The sequence below is a fragment of the Hemicordylus capensis genome, chromosome 1 (assembly GCF_027244095.1).
Source record: "Hemicordylus capensis ecotype Gifberg chromosome 1, rHemCap1.1.pri, whole genome shotgun sequence".
NCBI lineage: Eukaryota > Metazoa > Chordata > Lepidosauria > Squamata > Cordylidae > Hemicordylus > Hemicordylus capensis.
This window is the reverse complement of record NC_069657.1, coordinates 188,586,012-188,607,155: the sequence shown is the minus strand read 5'-3', so window position 1 is coordinate 188,607,155 and position 21,144 is coordinate 188,586,012. Positions and strand designations below refer to the sequence as shown.

General features: G+C 42.9%; 1 protein-coding gene across 2 annotated transcripts in view; it reads right to left on the bottom strand.

Moving 5' to 3' along the window:
* Positions 1-12,712, bottom strand: part of TANK (TRAF family member associated NFKB activator) — a 96,978-nt gene extending 84,266 nt beyond the window's left edge. For both annotated transcript variants that reach the window (XM_053278381.1, XM_053278427.1), the window contains exon 1: positions 12,563-12,712. The gene's annotated coding sequence lies outside the window, so the exon portion shown is untranslated. The remainder of the gene's footprint in view (positions 1-12,562) is intronic.
* Positions 12,713-21,144: the final 8,432 nt, after the last annotated feature.

Here is a 21,144-nt window from a genome sequence, read left to right as displayed (position 1 = left end):
TTAATCACACAAGAGGAGTCGCTGGACACCTTCACATCAAACACTGAAGTAATTTTGGAGATGGAGTCTAAGTCGGCCCGAATATGAGAGACTTTTCCCGCAAAGAATTCGTTAAACACATCACAGCTGGTAATCGATGGTTCCAGATTATGATTCAAGGGAGGAGGGGCACATACTAGCCCTCTCACAACCCTGAACAACTCCGTCGGATGTGAACTTGTGGATGCAATATGGGCAGAAAAGAATCGCTTCTTGGCCGCACGTATTGCCTGAGCATAGGTCTTCAAATGAGCTCTATGTTGCAATCTGTCAGATTCGTTTCGAGTCTTTCTCTACTTGCACTCCAGTTGTCTACCTCGCCGCTTCAGCCCCCACAGTTCTTCCATATAGCAAGGGGCCAGTTTTAAAGTGGGTCAGAGAGGACACTTAGGAGCAATCATGTCTACTGCCCCGGTGAGTTTGCTGTTCTAATTCTCCACCAGGGCATAAACGGGATCACTGGCAGAGCCAACACTAAATCCCTCTAAGGCTTCTTGAAATCCTATTGGATCCAATAACCGTCTTGGGTGGACCATTCTAATAGGTCCCTCGCCCCTGCGAAGGTGGGAAGTGATTGTGAGTCCAGCCTTAACCAGATGGTGGTCCATCCATGACAATGGGGAAATCACAGGACTCCCCACTCACGGAACACCACCCTGATCAGAGTGAAAGACCAAATCAAGCGTGTGACCAGCAATGTGCGTCAGTCCCGAGACCGCTTGAGATAGGCCTATAGTCGCCATGGCCACTATGAACTCCTGAGCCTCCCTGGACAAATCGGTCTCAAAGTGAACATTGAAGTTCCCCAGCACCACAAGCCTGTCTCCCCATTTCCAGGTAAGCCCAGACATATTCTAAAACTATCTCACCCAGGACTAATTAAAACAGAAGCCCAACTATTAAAAGCCCACCCCAACATACAAATACCTGGGCCAAGAGACCTGGCCCTCACCGTCCCCTGAAGTGGCTCCCCCAAAGGGCAACCCCCTTTGGTGTCACCCCTTCGGTGGCACTGCTGCCGCCACTAGCAGTACCTTATATAGCCCTGAGCAGGCAGCTCTAGGCAGATGGAATCCAGGAAACTGCCAAGTCACCCTCCTCCCTGGGCCCCAAGCCTGCAAGGCCTCACTTCAGCACAGCAGCCAGTCCTGAGGGGCAGATAACAAACAGGGGGGCAGCAGGAGAAGCAAACAGACAGGCACCCAGTCTCTTGCCCTGGACTCTCCCTGGGGGCAGATGGTGGTGTCCCTCCTCTTCTCTCTCCTGCAGGCTTCTGGAGAATTTCAATAATGATTCAGAAGTTGCATAGAGCAGATTCAATGTGAGCAGAAGATAATTGTAGATAGGATAACTACAATATTTTTACATGCTCATGATGCTGTTGTCGGCTTAGCTGATAAAAACACTTTTTCTGGAAGAACTATTAGAGGAACTTTGTAATGAATGCAGAAAATAGAATCCTAAAAGACAAATTTTAGAGAAATAGAATAGAAGGTGAACATCAAATGCCTTTTCTTGATGTTTTGCTTGCATTTGTCTTGGGGTCTGAAGTGATTGTTTTGATAGAAAATGAGGCCATGCTGGGTAGGGTGGGTGGAGAGGCCACACATGATCTCCCTGCCCTCCTAAGCTCTGATGCTTGCCCAGCATATGATTGGTGGAGCAGTGAGCAGCAGAGCCAGGAGCCAGAGGAGGAAGTCCTTTGGCATCCCACAATGCGCCATTCAGATCCCCCCACTTCCTGCCCCCACTTCTTCCAGGCATTCTTGCCACCTGGCTTTGTGCATGCTCAGACTGCAGGCAGTCTGGGGACTGAGTAAGAAGGGTGCACTTGTGCCCTTCTACGTCAGTAAAAGCCCAGGTAAAAAACTCAGGCTACCCAGCAGGGCAGTGCCGGGATTGGGCCTGATCCCAGTATTCCACATGAGCAGCCCTACCCAGGTAGGGCTGTGCAAGTCTGAGTAGGACTGCTCCTGTGTATGCACTCATAGTGTGTCATCTATCTATCTATCTATCTATCTATCTATCTATCTATCTATCTAATATACTGCCTAATATAAAATATCTAGGTGGCATACAGAATTAAAAACATAATCCAAAATATAAACATTTAAAATTCATAAAAAATAAAAATCATAATAGATTTAAAAAAACATATTAAAATTTAAAAATTAGATTTCAGTTAAAAGCCTGAGAAAATAGGTACATCTTCAGGGTCTTCCTAAAAACAAACAGAGAAGGGGGTGCTCTTATTTCAGCAGAGAGAGCGTTCCAAAGCCCTGGGGCAGCCACAGAGAAAGTTCCAGTCAAGTTAAATCAATTTATGCTAGAAAGCAGAAATTAGATATATATGGTATTTCAGAATAAGAGTTCAAGAGCCAGTGCTGAAACAAGCACAGGATAATTTAAAGAGAGAGAGAGAGAGAAATTTTTTTAGCAGACCTTTCCCATAATGCTGAAGAAATGTAGAGAATATAAGTTCCTCACAGATAGACCTATTAAAGAAAAAATCCAATATGAATGAGGATTTCTATTCAAGATAACCTTTTGCTTTAAACACAAATGGATTATTAGAACAAAAGCCCTAGTTTTATTAAGTTGATTGAATGACAAAGAGTCCAAGCAGAGTTATTGAATGATGAATAACAGTGATGAATAAGTGAGGCAGACAGGATAACTCTACCAGTTGTTTTAGAATCACAACAAAGATTAGCAAGGAACAGGGACAGTGATGAAGTTTTTCCAGGAGTTCATGAACTACTGTAAGAATTTATATAGATTTGATGAGCCGTCAAGATGAACCACCAAGAAGAATTATAGACTATCTTGACTGAGTAAAGATCCATCACTGGTATTTTCTTGTTATCCAGTTTCATTATTCAGTCAAGACTATAGTTTGTTTGCAATGCTCTACACAAAAGGATTAAACAAAATTATAGTTGTGTATCACCATGCTAGCTAATCTGGATTTATTTCAAGTTGATATTTAACAAACAGCACAAGAAGCTTTTATTAATTTGATCAATAAATACCAATTTAATAAAGAAGAAACAGTTTTTGGTTTTCTTAATGCTGAAAAGGCTATTGACCAAATTGAATGGGACTTTTTGAAGAGGATATTTTACTCCGTTTTGGATGAAACATAAAGGATGAAACATAAATGAAAAACCATGAGCCATAGATATAGTGAATAACCAACCTTTACACATTTGTTGGAGTACACTGTGGAATGAGGCAAGGCTGCCCTTTGTCTGACTTGCTTTTTATAATGTGTATAGTGCCTTTGGCTGTAGCATTAAGGCAGTCTCATAAAATTTCAGGTGTTTGCGTAGAATTCAAAATTCTACTCAAAATCTCAGAATTAACCTATATGCAGGTTATATATAGAACCTACTGCACGTGGACACGCGTACACACGCACCCCTACCTGAAGAAATGGGCAAAATACCTCCACAGTGTAATGTCTGCAGTTATGGATCTTTAAGGTCATTCTCACAAATAGCCAAAGCAGGGTAGCAGTGGGAAAACCCAGGTAGAGAGGCTCATGTGGAGCCACAGGACTTGCTCCTATCTTGCTGCTCCAGAGCAAGGCTACCCTATTTTTGTATCTTGGGTTTAACCAAGGTAAGAGGGGAAAAGAGCAGCCAGGAAGCCAGGAGCTGCTGCATCGACACAGGCAGCCTCTCCACTGTCCGCACAATGCATCATGGGATACTGGAGGACTTCTTCCTCCAGATGCTTGGGAAGACATCTCTGCTGCACTGATCATGTGGATACGTGGCAGAGCGCAGGTGAACCCTTGCTCGTGTGGGGGAAATTAGGTATAATTGCCTTTCCCCCAGCCCAGCCTCAGGAATTTTGGTTCTGTGAATGGCCTTTTTGTCTTTTGTGGAATGTGGAAAGGAGCTATGTCACTACGGCTGACACCTTTTGAACAATTGATTTGTAACAGAAGAAGTTTGAATTGTGTATTATTACAACTGTAATTATTATTGAGATAGGAAGGATAATGGCTTCAAATACAGATGAGAGAAGGCCATTGCGGGGCAAGTCTCCTAACAGATATAGCAGAAAATCTGCACTGAAGGGCCAGCATTTTTCCTCATGCTAATATCAAAGAGAACCATTATAATATATTATGATATTTGATACTATATTACTTGAGTTCAGTCTATAAAATGAAGGATGAGTATTTTCTGAGCTGCTTTTTTTGAATAGACTGACATGGTGCATGTGGTCAGCATGGTGTTGCTGACCATGCAAATGGCCACTGTGCATGCTTGGTTACCATATGCATGCTGACGCCACATGCAGGCTGCAGGGAGCAGCACTGCAGCTGTGTGTGGCCTTTTGTAGAGCGAGTGCTGCATCAGGAAAAGTGATGGGGCAGTGCAAGAGCAGGTAAGGACCTACTTACCTGCTTTTTAAGGGAACCGCTCCCTGCCCTGCCGAACTGGCTTGGCTGTGGCACCCAAGCTGGTTCGGTGCTTCCCTAAAGAGACACCAAACTGGTTTGTGCACATCCTAAATGTGTATAAGAGATGTGTATTTGGTAATATTTGTGTATTTGGTAATCTTGTGGTGCTGGAATCCTTGGAATTACCCTCATTTTAATTGAAGCATCCTCCTGAACCTGGACATATTTAATGCTAGCCATCTTTTCAAACCTTTCTCAGTATTTTACAAGGGAATATAATGAATCTTAAAGAGATCTTTCAATCCAGCATAAGAAAATGCCAAGATATCTAGCCAGCATGTCGGTTAGAACAATATTCTCCATGTTTTAATAATATTCTTTAGCTTCATCATTAACATTTATAGCTATATATTCTGTATTTGAAGGTTCTGTCTTATATCCAGAGACTACACCAAATTCTGATACACTATTATATGCTTTTTGAAGAGAAACTTTGAGATTAGTTTAAGAGAGCATGGCATCACCTGCATATAGTTAAGGTTCTGTGACTCTAAAGGATCCTATATTAATGATGCAGTGGGAGTGTCTCAGGGTGCAATGCTATACCTGCTTATGGGGATGAGGTCTCACTGAACTCTGCAGGATTTACTTACAAGTAAATGCATAAGATTAGGCTGTTGCTCCTTAGGCATTAGTGCCAATCAGTAATCTGAATATGGAAGTACTGAATACAGATGTACTGTAATGGGGGTGAGGAAGGAAAGCCTTGCTACAGAGGAAGCAGTCTTGCAGTGGTGAAAAAGTCTGTTCACCTCTAGCAATACAAAAGTAACAGGGGAATTGGCTTATAGGGAATCCGCATGATTAACTTGAACAGAATATGAGGAGGGGAGTGGAGGAGATTCAGCCCCTTCCAAACAGATGGTTGTCTCTGCCAAAGATGATTGTACTATCCAACACTTAAGAACCAGTCTAGTATGGATTACTGTTCATGTAGTCCTGTGTGCTAGATGCAAGGCCTAACCGTTTGGAACAACTTTCCCCAGACACTGGGCCTTATCCAGCAATGAGATCTGTGAGCAGAAGCCTGCATCCTTCTGTGTGTTACTCTCGCTGGATAGGTACAAGCATCTCCTACCCTTATTTACCCTGTAATTATGCATACTATCTTTCTCCTTCCATAGATTTTGATTCTTCTCACAGTTTGATAACCGCTTTCCAATATATCTCAAGCGCCTACATCATAATTGTTGAGAGGAAATTTTTTTTGTTCATTTTATCTGAGTCTTTTTTTAAAAGTTACAATCTGTATTCCTCCCATCTGGTTAGTCCAGCACTCTTCTTAATTAGTAAAATGCCATCCTGTCAGATTCTCTCCTGCCAGGAAAGTCATTCAGTTACCAGATCACTTCTTCACCTCCATCATATATCTGAACATTTTAGAACGTGCAATGTATCACATTCCCCTCTAGCAGGAAAAAAGCTAAATCAGTGGCAGCAATGCTAATTAAGAAGAGTAGCATTAGCCTTGTCTATGAAGCAGTCCTTGGCGTGTATACTCAGAAGGGTAATGAAACACATACCTGCACTCCTTTTCAATTAAGCATAATTTATTTTGGGGGGGGGGGAACCAATAGCAAAAGCAACACAGAGAAATAACTTGTTTCTCATTTTCTCTATCCTCATCTTAGAGACATATATTCAACATGTATTTCTAGAAGTGATCTTTATGGTAGCTGGGGAATACACAAGGAAATAAAAATGCCATTATTGTTCTTTTTCTAATTTTTGTTTTAAGCCTGTTCTTCCCTTAAGGAGCCACTTAAATAGAACATGTTGGCTATTAAATCAGAAGCCTTATGTTGAATGTATCAGTTATATTACAAAAACATAATTATTTTGCTTGCATCTACCAATTACACGAAATGGAATGCCAACCATTTTCAAATTACTGGATGAGAGAAGTTTATTTATTCACAAACTGAAGAAATAAAACTTCAGCCAGTCAAACAGCCCAGCAAATTGGAAAAAACAAAGTAGTATTTCTAAAAAAAAGTGCTGATTAATTTTATAATAAAATGATAACACCATGGCAAACATATGGGGACATATGTGGGGAGGGGGGGCATTCAACTGATGCATAAACAATTCACACAGAGAAGAAAACTATGCATAAAGCAAGAAATGAATTGATACTCCTTCTGTTAGTCACCACTATCTCTCCCATGTAACACTAAGCAATAGTGATTTTCAACACAATTTTTAATCCAGAAGAGCTCATAATTACCATGGGGAGGGGGAGTCATCTCCAATGGCCAATGAATAAAAATTCATTGGCCTTAGCTGAAAGGGAAAATGTGCCCCATACATTTAAAATCTTGTGCCTTACTTTAGTTTAGAAATGGCTGTTCGACATCCTGACTAACAAAGCACTAGGGAGTGATTTGCACATGGCTTCATGCTGTGGGGTAAGTGTTGATCGAAGCCACTTCGAATCACACTCGTGGCAGTGAGGGAAGAAGCCCCTCCCCTCTGCTCTCGAGTTTTGTTTTGCTGCCATTTTGCATGCCATGCCTCCATGTTGTCCTTCTAGCCAATGGAGGGGGGAGGTTACTAAAGAGCTGCATCTGCATTTCTAAAGAGAGTATTATTCCTCTTATCATGCTAATTATTCTAGTCAGTGCCTTTTCCTATTTGCATTTTCAGAAAAAGTAGCTTAAAACCAGCATTTTAAAAACTCAGAAATGATAAGCTAGAATTCGCAAGACAAAGCCTGATTTGTGTGTGGAATGTGTCCAAGGATCTCAAGGGGACTTCAGGGTAAGTTTGGCTGGTGTGTGAATGCACACACTCTCTTCCGAAGGAGATTCAGGGTAGAAGCCCTGTGTGTAAAGCCTCCTGGTGGCCTAACAATATTTCAGAATGCAGCAGCAACCCCCCTACAGACCTCAAAGAGTATTTGCATTTGCCTGCTCACCTGGTGTGCATAGCCACTGCCCCTAGGTGAGCAGTTTTTTTTCACCCAGCACCTCTCAGTCTTGCATCCCCATCTTGCGACTGCTGATCCTGACTTGGTAGAACTTCAGCTCCAGTTATAGCAACCTCACAGAGCATCTGCTTTGCATGCAGAAGGTCCCAGGTTCACTCCCTGGCATTTCCAGGTAGGGCTGGGAAAGACGCTTGCCTGGAAATTTTGAAGAGTCACTGCCAGTCAGTGTAGACAATGCTGAGCTAGATGAACCAATGGCCTGACTCTGGATAAAGCAACTTTCTATGTTCCAGTGGTTAACATTTTAACATTTTAGAAACAGTGTGCTGTGCAAAAGCAGCTGCACATGTGTGACTCTCAATCATCTTGGTGTCTTAAAATAACCAATAAATTATGTTTTGGCCATTGGCCGTAAATAAAGTATCTATCTATCTATCTACCAATAAATTATGCCAAATTGGGTTACCTCCTGCCTTTCTCCTGGGGCTGGGAGAGAACACAGCCCGCAGAGTGGTTTGGCAGAGACTTCTAGACATAGCCTTGCAGAATGAAATAGCCTGTTTACCGCCTTTCTATAAACCATTATACTCCAGAGTGGGATTTGCCCCAGCAGCATATCTCTTTAATATCAATTTTAGTAAGTTCCATTGGGCTTTCTCTAGAGCTAGGTTTAATGCCTTTCCACCGGCTCTGTTACATGGGGGATATGTGAAATTAGCCTATGAAGAACGGAAGTGTCCTTGTGGTGACGTGGTCGAAATTATGGCTCATGTACTGTTAAAATGTACATTCTATCAGGAACCAAGGCACCAACTAATCAAGCCAATAACAAATGGTGTGATAGGACACTGATGACTTTCTTGTAAAAAAATTACTGGATAATATAGTTCCAATGATTTCTTATGCAGTAGCGAAGTTCTGCTATGTTGCCACTAGACTGCGTAAAGAAAATGTGGGTGATTAGATGATATATTATGTGAATTTTAATTTGCTAGTTGTCAACTGTTTATCTAATTTTATCATGTAGTTCTCTTGTAAACTATGTATGTTTTAGCTTATTTATTGAACTATCTTGTTCTTTTTTTCTTTTGGTCAAAGATCGTCAATAAAATATGTCTGTCTGTCTGTCTGTATGTATGTAACTCTCTGTCCTCCCAGAGCACTATCTCTTTGAAGCTTAGAATGAGCAAGGAAGTGGATGCTCATGTTGCTGCTATAATCATCTTAGGATGTACTTGCTACCTTGCCTAGCAGCTGCTCAGTTTGTAGAACCAGGTTCTGAAGCATGAACCCTAGTAGTCTGAAATACATCTGTCTGTATGTGACAGTGCTAAAAAGCACACAAAGAGATGAAGCACACCAGCAAAATATTTCACCCCCATTCATCACTGTGTGGGTAAGAGTATCAATGTAAAACTGCAGGAATTCCAGAAAAAAGGGCATCCCTTTTTGTGATGATCCTTTGGCCTCCTTAACTGGCACCTCTGGTGCCAGTGTGTGTGCTGTAGAACACAAAGGGAGAGGATCCTCAGGTGGTACTATTGCAGTTTAGATTCTGTGAGACACTGGGCACAACAACAAGCCAAGCTTAAACTGAATCATAAGTACTGAATGGCCAGAAATTTAGCAGCTGAAAAATATTGCTATGAAAACATACTGCTCTACATTTTGCCGACTTTTTGGACAGCACATTCTCTGCTCAGATATTTGCAGTTCATTAAGGCATGTGTGTCTGGCAAATGCAATATGCATCAAGACACTCTGAAGAAGACATCACAGTTCACAGAAGTGTGTGTTAAAATAGTGATGGCTTAAGGTCTCTGAGTGCCTGAGTCAAGGTGCCAAATGCCACCCTTCTTCCCTCCCGCCCCTTTTAAAAGCAGGATGCAGAAGGGCATCTTGCCACCTTGCTGGTGCCCCAGTAATCTGTTGCTTGAGGCAACAGCATCAACTTGCTTCATGGAAGAGCCACCCCTGGTTACAAAGAACTTGATTTGGTCAGGCCATGAACAAAAGAGTGCATAAAATCCTCCTTTTATTTCTCCTATACATATAGTAATCCCTTATTGCAGACTTAAAGAGCTAGTAACCTATCAAGCTGAATGCAGCCCATGACACTCAACCATGTATGGTGGCCCACTGAGGCACATAGTCTTCTGGTTTTGCTTCCTGCTTGCAGCTGAAAAAACAGAAATTGTCAAGCAACCAGCAGGCCTCAGTATATGGTTTGTGGGCTATGTTCAGACCGATGACTCAGTGGTTGTACAAGCCTTCTCTCATGCCTACTATGCCCCTCAAGCAGTTACAATGAATCCCACAGTGCTTTAGATAGAAAATGAATGGGAGATGTTTGTGGGGATTACAGAAGAAAAACACCGAACAAGATATGTTTGGTGTCCTGCATTAACCACCCCCTTCTGTTACTAGCAGAGCTTTTCTGGTGGCTCCCAGGAGGCCCCTCGTTTGTGTTTGAGTCTCCAGGCTTGGAGATCTCACTCTGTACATGCTCAGGAGCTTCAAAACATAGTGAGCTCTCTGTTTATACACACGGGGACAGGCCACTTAGTGACAGTGGGCCAGTCGCCCCTAACTTTGGCTCCTAACAAGCAAATTGTAAAGGGGAGCAGATGCACGCCCTCCCTATTCCTGAGTAGACCCCAGAAGTTAACTAAAAAAAGGTTAACTCTCTGGAAAGCCCACTCTGCACTCAGGGTGAACCGCCTTAACTTTCCCCTCCTTCCACAAAAAAGGATAGCAGTCAGCTAATGCGCCAATTAGCTCAACAGGAAGAATACAGATCAGGGCTGCATAGGTAAATTTCCCCCCTCACAAAGAAGGATGAGCAAGCTATAGGAGCCTAAGAGATGCACCCATCAAAAGTACTGATTAGATTACTGGACTTCTCCATTTATGCAATACATACTGTTTTCATGACAAAAGCCTTGGCATTCCTCCGCAATTCCCACATTCTTTCACTCAGGAAGAGAGATCGGCAACAATGGGATCCTTGCCAGTCCCTCCCAATACACCCTGTCACAGATTAAAGGCTTTGTCTCAGAGCAAGCTAACATGAGGGAAATAAATTCTGCATCATCCCTGCTGAGCTGTCTGGTTAGGCTTCTTCTAAAACTATCCTGTATTATCAGTAGGTTCAAAATGCTGCCACTATCACCCCTTTTGCCTACAGAAACTCTCTGGGCTTGGGGTGGGATGACCCAGAAAAAAACTCTTAATTTGGCTCTTGGACAAGTGCAAAAATCTTCCACATGCAAGCCTACATGTGGTGAGAAAATGGATAGCTGCTGAACTTTTGAGGACATGTTTGCACCAGAGAAATCCCTCTCCCTCCACCTTTTTCCTGAGTTAAAAACCAACTTGGAGAGGATGGTAAAAAGAAAAGAACTTAAAACCCCCAGTTTTATTCATTTACTGCAGAGTGCTTCCGTCTTAGGCTTTCTCAGCTTCTAGATACAGTTAAGAATACTTAGTAGGGTTACAAAAATAGGTTGTCTTAATGCATGCTTAAATGTTTATAGAGTCTTTTGCAACGCCCTAGGTAGGATGGGTGAGGCTAGTGTTTCTTATTTTAATTATGTAACAGGTAAACAATTATAGAACAGTATCAGGATTATGCAAAAACACACCCACTAAAGAAATATAACAACCCCTAGTGCAAAGTCTGACTAAACAAACTTTTCCCTAGACTAAACTTCCCAAAGCCATAAGCCCTGGCTCCTTGACTTGAACTCACCAAATGCCTGATGAGAATTCAAGCTTCCTGTCTTTCAAGGATTTGCAGTTATTCTCCTGCAGTCAACCTCTATTGTCCACATGTCATTCTGTGCAACTCCACCCTAGCATCTCCCCCAACAAAGAACTCACTTCCTCCTGGCAACAGCTCTCTAGGTCCCACCCACCTGGTGTGCTGATTGGCTAAGCCCTGGAGTTCACCAGCCTGTCAGTCAAGACAGGGTTCACTTCCAATTAACTCTTTAGAGGGAGGGGAGACTAGTCACTACAACACCCGTTAGATAACTACAGTCAGTTTGAATTCTCCCCCAGGATATGTTTTTGGGTATAAGCATCCCCAATTACATGACCCAGTGTGCTCCCTCATGCCTCTCTTGCGATCCACATACACCTTGGAATCACCAGCAGCTTGGGCAATCTGCTGCTCATACGCCTTTACTCCAGGCAGTGCCTAGCTTTTCATGCCCCTTTTTGGATCGGTCCTTTTGCTGATCCATCCAGCCTTCCTTGCAGCCACAGGAAGCTGGTCACATGGAAGAAATCTCCTCATAGGCATCTTTTCCTTTACTAACCTCTGCAAGCTTCCTGCATCCAACCATGCTGTCCCTGAAGAGCAAGATTCTGCAGCTATCCCAGGAGTCCCTAGGTGTTGCCCAGAACAGATGATATCGCAAGTTTATCCTGCAACTGGGCCCACTCTCCCTTTTGTAGATCCAAGCTACTTCTGTTTCTCTTAAGCCTCTTTCTCTTGCCCACCTGGCAACGTACACAATTAGACTCCAAGCTAAAACGCCTTATTGCCGTTAAATGTATTATTGATAGTAATGTTGCTTTAACCATATAGTTCTCTCTGTTTTACCCCTTCTCACAATAAATACCTTCTCTTTAATTTTGAAATTTTGAAATCTTGTCTCAGTCCACTTTATTTCCTGCATCCACAACTTTGCACAAATTAAAACTTACGTGAAACTGTTCCTTTCTGAGCTAAATTCCTCACATCAGCCCAAAAGTTAGTTTTCGGGGTGTTTGCCAACCACCCCTAAATAGCCCTCAGAAACTTACTTTGATCCCCCCTCATGTTTGCCTCTGAACTAGGTTCCTGCAACGCTTTCCATTTACACGGCATTATACTGTGGAAATCAGTGTGTGCCTACTGATGGCACAGTAGGCACCTTCACCCATCTATTCTAGAGCAAAGAATAGTTCTTTTTGTGAACTCCACACACACACACACACCCCTCTTCTGTTTATTTAAGCTGTTTAGTTTATTGATTCACACTCCATTATTTCCTCCAAAGCTGACCAGTCTTCCTCATTTGGTAAGCAACTCACTCCATGCCTCACCATGCTTTTTCACAAATGCTCACCTCGCACTCAGTAGAGGATCCATCACCTAAGAGCCTGTCTACTCTGAAGTTGTGCCCAGGGTAACCAAGTCGGCCAGTGGCCTGGCCACCTCCCTGAAGGGATGGTCCAGCTAGGGCCTGCATCTCCCAACAGCCCCCACTTCCTCAGCCTGACCTGAAAAAGGAAGTGCTTGTTGTAGTCTATGCAGAATCTTTTATGTTTTGTTGTTTGGAAGTTTGTCCCAGTGGGGATCCTGTAGAGAGCGTGGCGTAGGTGGAGTGAGAGAGGGAAAGGGAGGGAAAGGGAAAGGAGAACGTGGAATTGTTTCTGAATAAGCTCTCGGTTAAACCCATATAAGATTACTGTGTGTTTGTGTGGGAAGCAGCTATAAAACAGTGCTCTTCTTCTGGGGAGGCGAGGTTGGAGAGAAAGATATGGAGAGAGGGAACAAGATGGAAGAAGAAGAAGCTGCAGCCTGCAGAAAGCTTGTGAGACTTCAGTGGGATCCCAGAACTGAAACAGGAGAGGCCTGGCAGCAAAATATTGAGAATTGCCCCTTTTTATCGGCAGTTCTGGGAAAAACGGGTAACAGAAGGGTGTGTTACACTACTAGGTTTTGCAGTCCCTCACAAGCCACATCATCACCTCAAATGGAGGCGAAGATCTAAGAGGTCTTGTTGGACCTACTCCCAGTTTGAAAGCTTGATCTTGTCTGTCTCCCTCCTTGCACCCCCTCCTAGCATGAAGTATCAAGTATCAGCGCTCTTTATGAAGAGATGCCAGGCACTTCAGCCAGTGCTATACATTATTTCTGATCTGACAGTGTTTACTTCCAGCAGTACTGTAGACAGAGCTGCACTTCCTTAGAAATATTCATCCTCAAATATTTTTATGGATGAGAAAATGAGAAGCTAGTGAGAAGATATGTGAATAAATGGTGGCAAAATGAGCAGTAGCAGCAGCAGCTTATGTGGCAGCGTATAGGGAAGAGCTGAAATTCCCAGAGGATAACGGTAAACAAGCAGTTGTGGGGAAGGGAGCCATTTTGTCCATGGGGCCACACCGTGCCTGCTCAGAAACCTATTAATGGCCTGCACCAGCACGAATCAATGCAACCAGCCTACACAGTTCTGCTTTTGTCTCTTGCTTGCTTTCCCTTGCCCTCAATTGTTCATTCTCTCATCTCTGGACTCAAACTGAGGATCATCTTTTAAAAGCACCAAGCTGCCAACATATATCAAACCTTACAGTAATCAAACTGGTCCTGTAATGCAGACCTGTCTATTTTAAGAAAAGTTTAATTAGAACAAACATGCCTTGCAGATAAATATAAGCTTTTGGGATACAGTTACATCCATAGCTGTATCTCATCTCCCCCATACGCCAGCTTGGTAGTGGGTGATCCTGGTATAATTATTGCAAGAGCTATTTTTTCCAGCCCCTGGCTGTTGTTAACACGTGTAGCAGTAAGCAAAACAGTGCTAACATTAGACAATAGAAAGTCTTTGCTAACAATGAGTCAATTACTTCTGAAGAATAGGAGTGCTGGAGGGGAGAGTAAATTGGGACATTGTGAAACTTCAGCAGGTTCAGAATATGGCAGCTGGATTATTGACTGGGACTGGCTGTTTGGAACAGATCATGCTAGTGGTGCAACACCTTTATTGACTTTCAGTGCATTTCCAGCAACAATGCAAAGTACTGGTTTTGATGTATAAAGCCTCAGTGAGCTTTTGGGACTGGGATAGCTAAGGGCCAAACCATATTAAGCATGTAATTGGTCCTTGTGCCCCTGGTGGCGCAGTGGTAAAACTGCCGCCCTATAACCAGAAGGTTACAAGTTCAATCCTGACCAGGGGCTCAAGGTTGACTCAGCCTTCCATCCTTCCGAGGTCGGTAAAATGAGTACCCAGAATGTTGGGGGCAATATGCTAAATCATTGTAAACTGCTTAGAGAGCTCTGGCTATAGAGCGGTATATAAATGTAAGTGCTATTGCTATTGCTATTGTGTGCTTTGTATTTGTTCCCCAAATAACAGTTGGGGTAGTGGCGGTGATTGTGGAAAGAAAATCAGGATCAAGACTGCAACATGAGGAGAAAGAGGATATAACCCTTTGCCATGCTGCCATCTGATACAGATTGGGTTCCTTGAAGTTGTTATTTGCCCTTTCATTGGTGCCTGCCCTACTAAAGAAGTAAACATAATCTTCTTAAAAAATACCCAGCATCTTTATCTAAGATTTCCGTGCAAAAGAAATGCAAGGAGACAATAAGGGAGGTGAAAATAAAGGTTGAGGAACATTTAGCTAAAAGCATCAAGGGGAAAAACAAAAACTTATTCAAATAAATCAGAAGCAGGAAATCTGCCAGAGTTTGGACCATTAGATGATGAGGGAGTGAAAGGGATTATGGAGATGGAGATTGCAGAGAAGCTAAATGAGTTCCTTGCATCTTTCTTCACAGCAGAGGATACTGAGCATATACCTGTGCCTGAACTGAGCTTCTCAGGGACAGAGGCAAAGAACTGAGTCAGACAGAGGTGTCAAGAGACAATGTTCTAAACTGTCTAAAAACACACACATTAAAATTAACAAATTGCCAGGGCCAGATGACATCTACCTGAGAGTCTTTTAAAAACTCAGATGCGAGATTGCTGACCTCCTTGAAAGAAAAACAACAACGTATCCCTACAATCAGGCTCAGTACCAGAGGATTGGAAAGTGGCCAATGTAACACCAGTTTTCAACAAGTTGTTCTAGAAAGAACTAACCAGCCTACTTTCCTTTCATTGTCTCCAAAACTGGACTAAATTTTGTTCAAATCGAGGTCCACAAGTTGGATCTCTTGTGCCTTAAATGTTCATGCATCTGACATCTTGGATTGGGGTGGATGACAAACTACGTCATTTGGGCATCCCTATGTGTCCCTACAGGTGTAGCCAATTTGGTTCAAATCGGTTAAGTGGTTCACAAGTTAGCCCACTTGCGCCTCCAAAGTTTACATGTCCGCCATCCTGGATCAGGGTGGGTGACATAATTACAAACTATGCTGTTGAGTTGTCCATGTGTGTCACTTACTGCAACTGTACCTACTTTGGTTTAAATTGGTTAGACAGTCCACAAATTAGCCCGCTTGTGCCTCAGATGTTCATGCAGTGGCCATCTTGAATTGGAGTGGATGACATCATCACACAGTATTTGGGTGTCCCTATGTATCCCAACAGCTGTAGCAAATTTGGTTCAAATCGGTTAAGTGGTTCACAAGTTAGCCCACTTGCACCTCAAATGTTTATGTGTCTGCCATCTTGGATCAGGGTGGATGACATCATCAAAATCGATGTCATTGAGGTGTCCCTATGTGTCCCTGCAACTGTACCCAATTTGTTCAGTATTGGTCCAGGTGTTGAAAAGTTGATGAGTGGGTGCGGGGGGACACACGGACACACACACAGAAAGTTGGGTGAGCTCATAAGCCTACTGGAAATTAAGCTAAAAAGGGATCCAGGGGTATCCATAAAATTACAGGCCAGTTAGCTTAATGCCAGTTGCAGGCAAATTGATGGAAAGTATTCTTAAGGATAAAATTGTCAAGCATATAGAAGAACAGATACTAGCATGGCTTTTGCAAAGATAAATCTTGCCTCATTAATCTTTTGGAGTTCTCTGAGAATGTCAGCAGGTGTGTGGATAAAGGTGATTCAGTTGACATAGTATGGACTGGACTTCCAAAAAGCTTTCGACAAAGCTCTTCATCAAAGACTCTTGAGAAAACTTAGCAGTCATGGGATAAGGGGACATGTTCATGTATGGATTGGTAACTGGTTGAAGGACAGGAAACAGAGGGTAAGTGATGTGTGGACCAGTCCGGGGGTTCGGGATCGAACTGAACCCCACCCTGGTTCTGTCCGGACTAGAACCAAACCTCTAGACAAGTCTGCGGATCATTCAATATATTTTTAAAAATATTTAAAATGAAATAAAAATATCTGTAGCCCCTTCGGAGGGCTTCCTGTAGGCCGTGTGTGTGGGTGTGTGTGTCCGCAAAGGCTCCCCTCCCACTTCTGGCCTCTGAAATCACTGCCATGGCTGGGTAAAAAGACTCTTTTCGGCCTGTTCGGGCCTCTGTAACTGCGTGCGGTGGCCATTTTGGCCACTGCAGCACATGCGTAAATGGCCTCTGTGAGGTCTGGCATGGCCCACGGCCTCGCAGAGGTCATTTGCGCATGCACGGTGGCCATTTTTCCCCCCAAGTGGAAAAGATGCAGAAGAGAGCAACAAAGGTGATCAGGGGCCTAGCGCACCTTCCTTACATGGCAAGGCTACAACACCTGGGGTTTTTTCATTTGGAAAAAAGATGACTGAGGGGAGACATGATAGAGGTCTATAAAATCATGCATGTTGTGGACAAAGTTGATAGACTTTGCCCTCCTCCCTCTTGCATAACACTAGAACCAGGGGTCATCCCATGAAACTGATTGAAACTGACTGACAAGATATTTAGGACCAACAAAAGGAAGTATTTTTTCCACACAAAACATAATCAACTTATGGAATTCTCTGCCACAAGATATGGCGACAGCCAACAGCCTGGATGGCTTTTAGAGGGGTTTAGATAAATTCATGGAGGACAGGTCTATCAATAGCTACTAGTTTGAGGGCTATCAGTCACTTCCAGCCTCAGAGGCAGGTTTCAGGGGAGTGACAGTATAACACAACACAAGAACAGCCCTGCTGGATCATGCCCAAGGCCTATCAAGTCCAGCATCCTGTTTCACACAGTGGCCTACCAGATGCTGCTGCTGTTCGTCCCCTGCAGTATTGAGAGGCATTGTGCCTCTGAGGCTGGAGGTGGTCCACAGCCACCAAACTTGTAGCCATTGATAGACCTGTCCTCCATGAATTTGTCCCTAAGCCCCTTTTAAAGCCATCCAAGCTGGTGGACATCACTACATCCCATGGCAAAGAATTCCATAGATTAATTATGCGCTGTGTGAAAAAATACTTCCTCTTGTCAGTCCTAAATTTCCCGACCTTCAGTTTCATGGGATGACCCCTGGTTCTAGTGTTGTGTGTGAGAGAATTTTTTTAATCTCTGTCCACTCTCTCCACTCCATGCATAATTTTATGAACCTCTATCATGTTTCCCCTTAGTTGCTTCTTTTCCAAAGTAAAGAGCCCCAGATGTTGGAGCCTAGGCTCATAAGGAAGGTTCTCCAGGCCCCATATCATCTTGTGCACCTCTTCTGCACCTTTTCCAGTTCTACAATAGGAGAGAGGGCATGCCCTCTGCTATTGCTTGTGGGCTTCCCAGAGGCATCTGGTGGACCACTGTGTGAAACAGGATGCTGGACTAGATAGGCCTTGGGCCTGATCCAGCAGGGCTATTCGATTTCCGGGGATTGTTCCCAGAAACGTAGCACCAGGTGCTTCAAAAATAATGCCCTTCTGGTTACCAGTTGTATATTTTAGGTGTAGGTTGTATCCTTTTGGAAGTCTGCAAATTATCTGGGAGATGCTCAGATGCTCAGAGCATCTCCCAGGTGATTTGCAAAATTCTAAATGGTCTCTCACAAATGGAGCAAGTAAACCTCACTGAAGCCAGTAGGACTATTCATGAATAAATCCACAGAACTGCGCATGGTAAAAGACCCATCACGTTGGGGATATTCATGAGCACGCACACACCCACACCCACACAGATGTTTGATTATTATCCCAAATGTGATGAGTCTTTTACCAATTCCATAACCTTTATCTCTATACAATTTTTGCTGCCCAGGTTATAAAGAGTCCATCACTGATTATGTTGTTTCACTATATCTGCACTAAGTGTCTGTAATAATTCAATTGGCCAACCCCAGCCTTCTAGCTAGCTTCCTTGTCTGCTTTTAATAGCCAAAGTCAAAATACACCCACTGTTTGATTTATCTGTATTTGCTTAGTAATAGTGATTTGAAATATTTTTAAAGGTGACTGCATTACACAGGCATATAAAAGTAATGGGAAGATTTGAAATGCTGTCAGACTTAAAAGGTGTTTTGGGACATCTGTTGGATTTTCATAGTCTCCATTTCCATGCTTCTTTTTTATCTTAGGCAAGCACCATAATTGCATGATTCATTAAATATATAGACATCTGGGCTTACTGTATATTTTTGAGTGCTTGAAGACAGTATAGAAAGTTTAATTTTCAGTGATATTTTTATAGTGCACTTTGAGCAGAACATTACAGATGGTGTTCCCTGATTGCTCATAATATCAAATTTAGGTTCTTATGTTTGAATAATTATCAGAAGAAAGCAGCCCAATGGATTTAAGTATTAATGTCCATATGGATGGACTTTGCCCATTGGCAGAACAAATTTTGTGTTATATATTGTTCCAGGCTAAGTATCCCCTTAAATATCATACCTAAACAGACATATTTCCTCTCCTCACTTTTTAGAATTAATTAGACCACTACTCACTCAAATCATGATTATATACATCCCCCTATCTAAACAGCTGCTGCTTATATCACAATATTTTCCCTATGTTTTTATTAAAATTAAATTCATTATTACTTATGATCTAGTACTGGTGTGTCAAGGGTGGTTATCTGGTATCTTAAAATAAAGTAGCTGCTCCATGGCTTTCAAAGGCCAACTTTACTAGACCTTGCCCAACATACTGTCTCTGACAATGACTAGACACCACAGTGCCTTATGGGAAATGTTTGAATCTAAAGGTGCAGGGAATATGGCAGAAGAGGGCATACATGGAGGTTTGGATAAGCAATTGTCCCCCAATTCAGGAAAGTGTTAATTTCTCTATTGCTTAGTGTTTCTAGATTTGTAATGGTGAGAGGTTGAGAGTGCATAGTGTGGCAAGTTCTGGGAATATTCATCATAGACATGATCTTGCAAATGGAGTTTGAGATCCAAAGTTTGCCAGCTACCTTTTAGAAAGTTGACTGATTAACCACATTCATGGTGGAAGACTCAAGTGGTATTTCTATTGTGAAACACTAATACATACTTGATACTGCATACATACAAACTGCAGCAATTTGGATGGGTTTCTGGGTGAGTAACTTTTCATGTTCCTGTATTTAAGCAGTGGTGCAGCTTACCTAATTTTCCTTTCCAGTGTTATGTTTTCTTTTCAATGTACTTGAGTTTTATGTTAGGCCATGATTTTATGAGTATTTGTTCTACTTTTAGGAACACAGTGGTTTTGTCTGTCTTCTTTCCTTTCCTTTCCTTTGATATGTGTTGTACGTTAAAAAAAAAACACTAAAAGAAAAAGTTGAAAAGCAACAGAAAAGAAAATGGTGGTCTTACCCTAAGAGTGTTGACACATGGCTCAGCAGATTCAAACATATGGCCCTCTACTTTAGGCTAAAGTGGTAGTGGAATACTGGCTTGCATCACAGAATGAATCCAGATGATTCACAGCAGTATAGCAGGTGCAGGCTCTTGGAGGTGGAGTTCTAGTGCAGCGACCATTTGCACCAACTATCCTAATGACCACTAGGGGCTTTGGGAGTAGAGGTAGTTAGTGAGAGTCTCCTTACCTGTCCCTGCTGGTCTTGTGGTAGCAAGCATGACTTGTCCCCATAGCTAAGCAGGGTCTGCCCTGGTTGCATATGAATGGGAGACTTGATGTGTGAGTACTACAAGATATTCCCCTCAGGGGATGAAGACGCTCTGGGAAGAGAAGGTTCCAAGTTCCCTCCCTGGCTTCTCCAAGATAGGGCTGAGAGAGATTCCTGCCTGCAACCTTGGAGAAGCTGCTGCCAGTCTGTGAAGACAATACTGAGCAAGATAGACCAATGGTCTGACTCAGTATATGGCAGTTTCCTATGTTCCTATGTTCATATGATTCCTGCTTTGCCTCTGCTCTATGACCCCTGCCTTGACTCCTCAGGCACTTCCTGTGGAGAGTCAGAACTCTTCCTTTCCTCTTAAGCAGGCCTGCTCAACTTCGGCCCTCCTGCAGATGTTGGCCTACAGTTCCCATAATTCCTGGCTATTGGCTGCTGTGGCTGAGAATTATGGGAGTTGTAGTCCAAAAACAGCTGGGGGCCCGAAGTTGAGCAGGCTTGTCTTAGAGAGTAGATGTAAACTTCCCCCTCCCTCCCTCCTCCCTCCCTCTCCATTATGTAGCTAACAAATAGGACTAGGTCTTTCCTATCAAAAAATGTACTTCATCAATAAACCTATTTAGTTAAGATTGTACAACAGTCTCCATAGGTGTTCTTCAAATAACTGCAACAACTAAACTCTGCACTCTACTCTGTAATTGGAGTGGGTAGCTTCCTTTTGGTGCTTTGCTAAATAATTACAAACCCCACTCAAACTCCTGGTGGAACCACAAGTTTGGTTCATTTTGTGACACGTGAACGGGAAATGGGGAATTTCTGAGCAGCACTTCCTTCCATCACCACCCAACTTCAAATCTTGGTTACAAATGTTGGGTGGTGGGAGGGAAGGTGCTGCGCAGGAACCGAACATTTCCAGGTTCACATGTTACAAAATGAACCAAACTTGTGATTCATGCTGAGAGCGCACACTCACTGGATCTGGCAGTTCTCATTGGCCATATTTTCAGCAGGTTATCT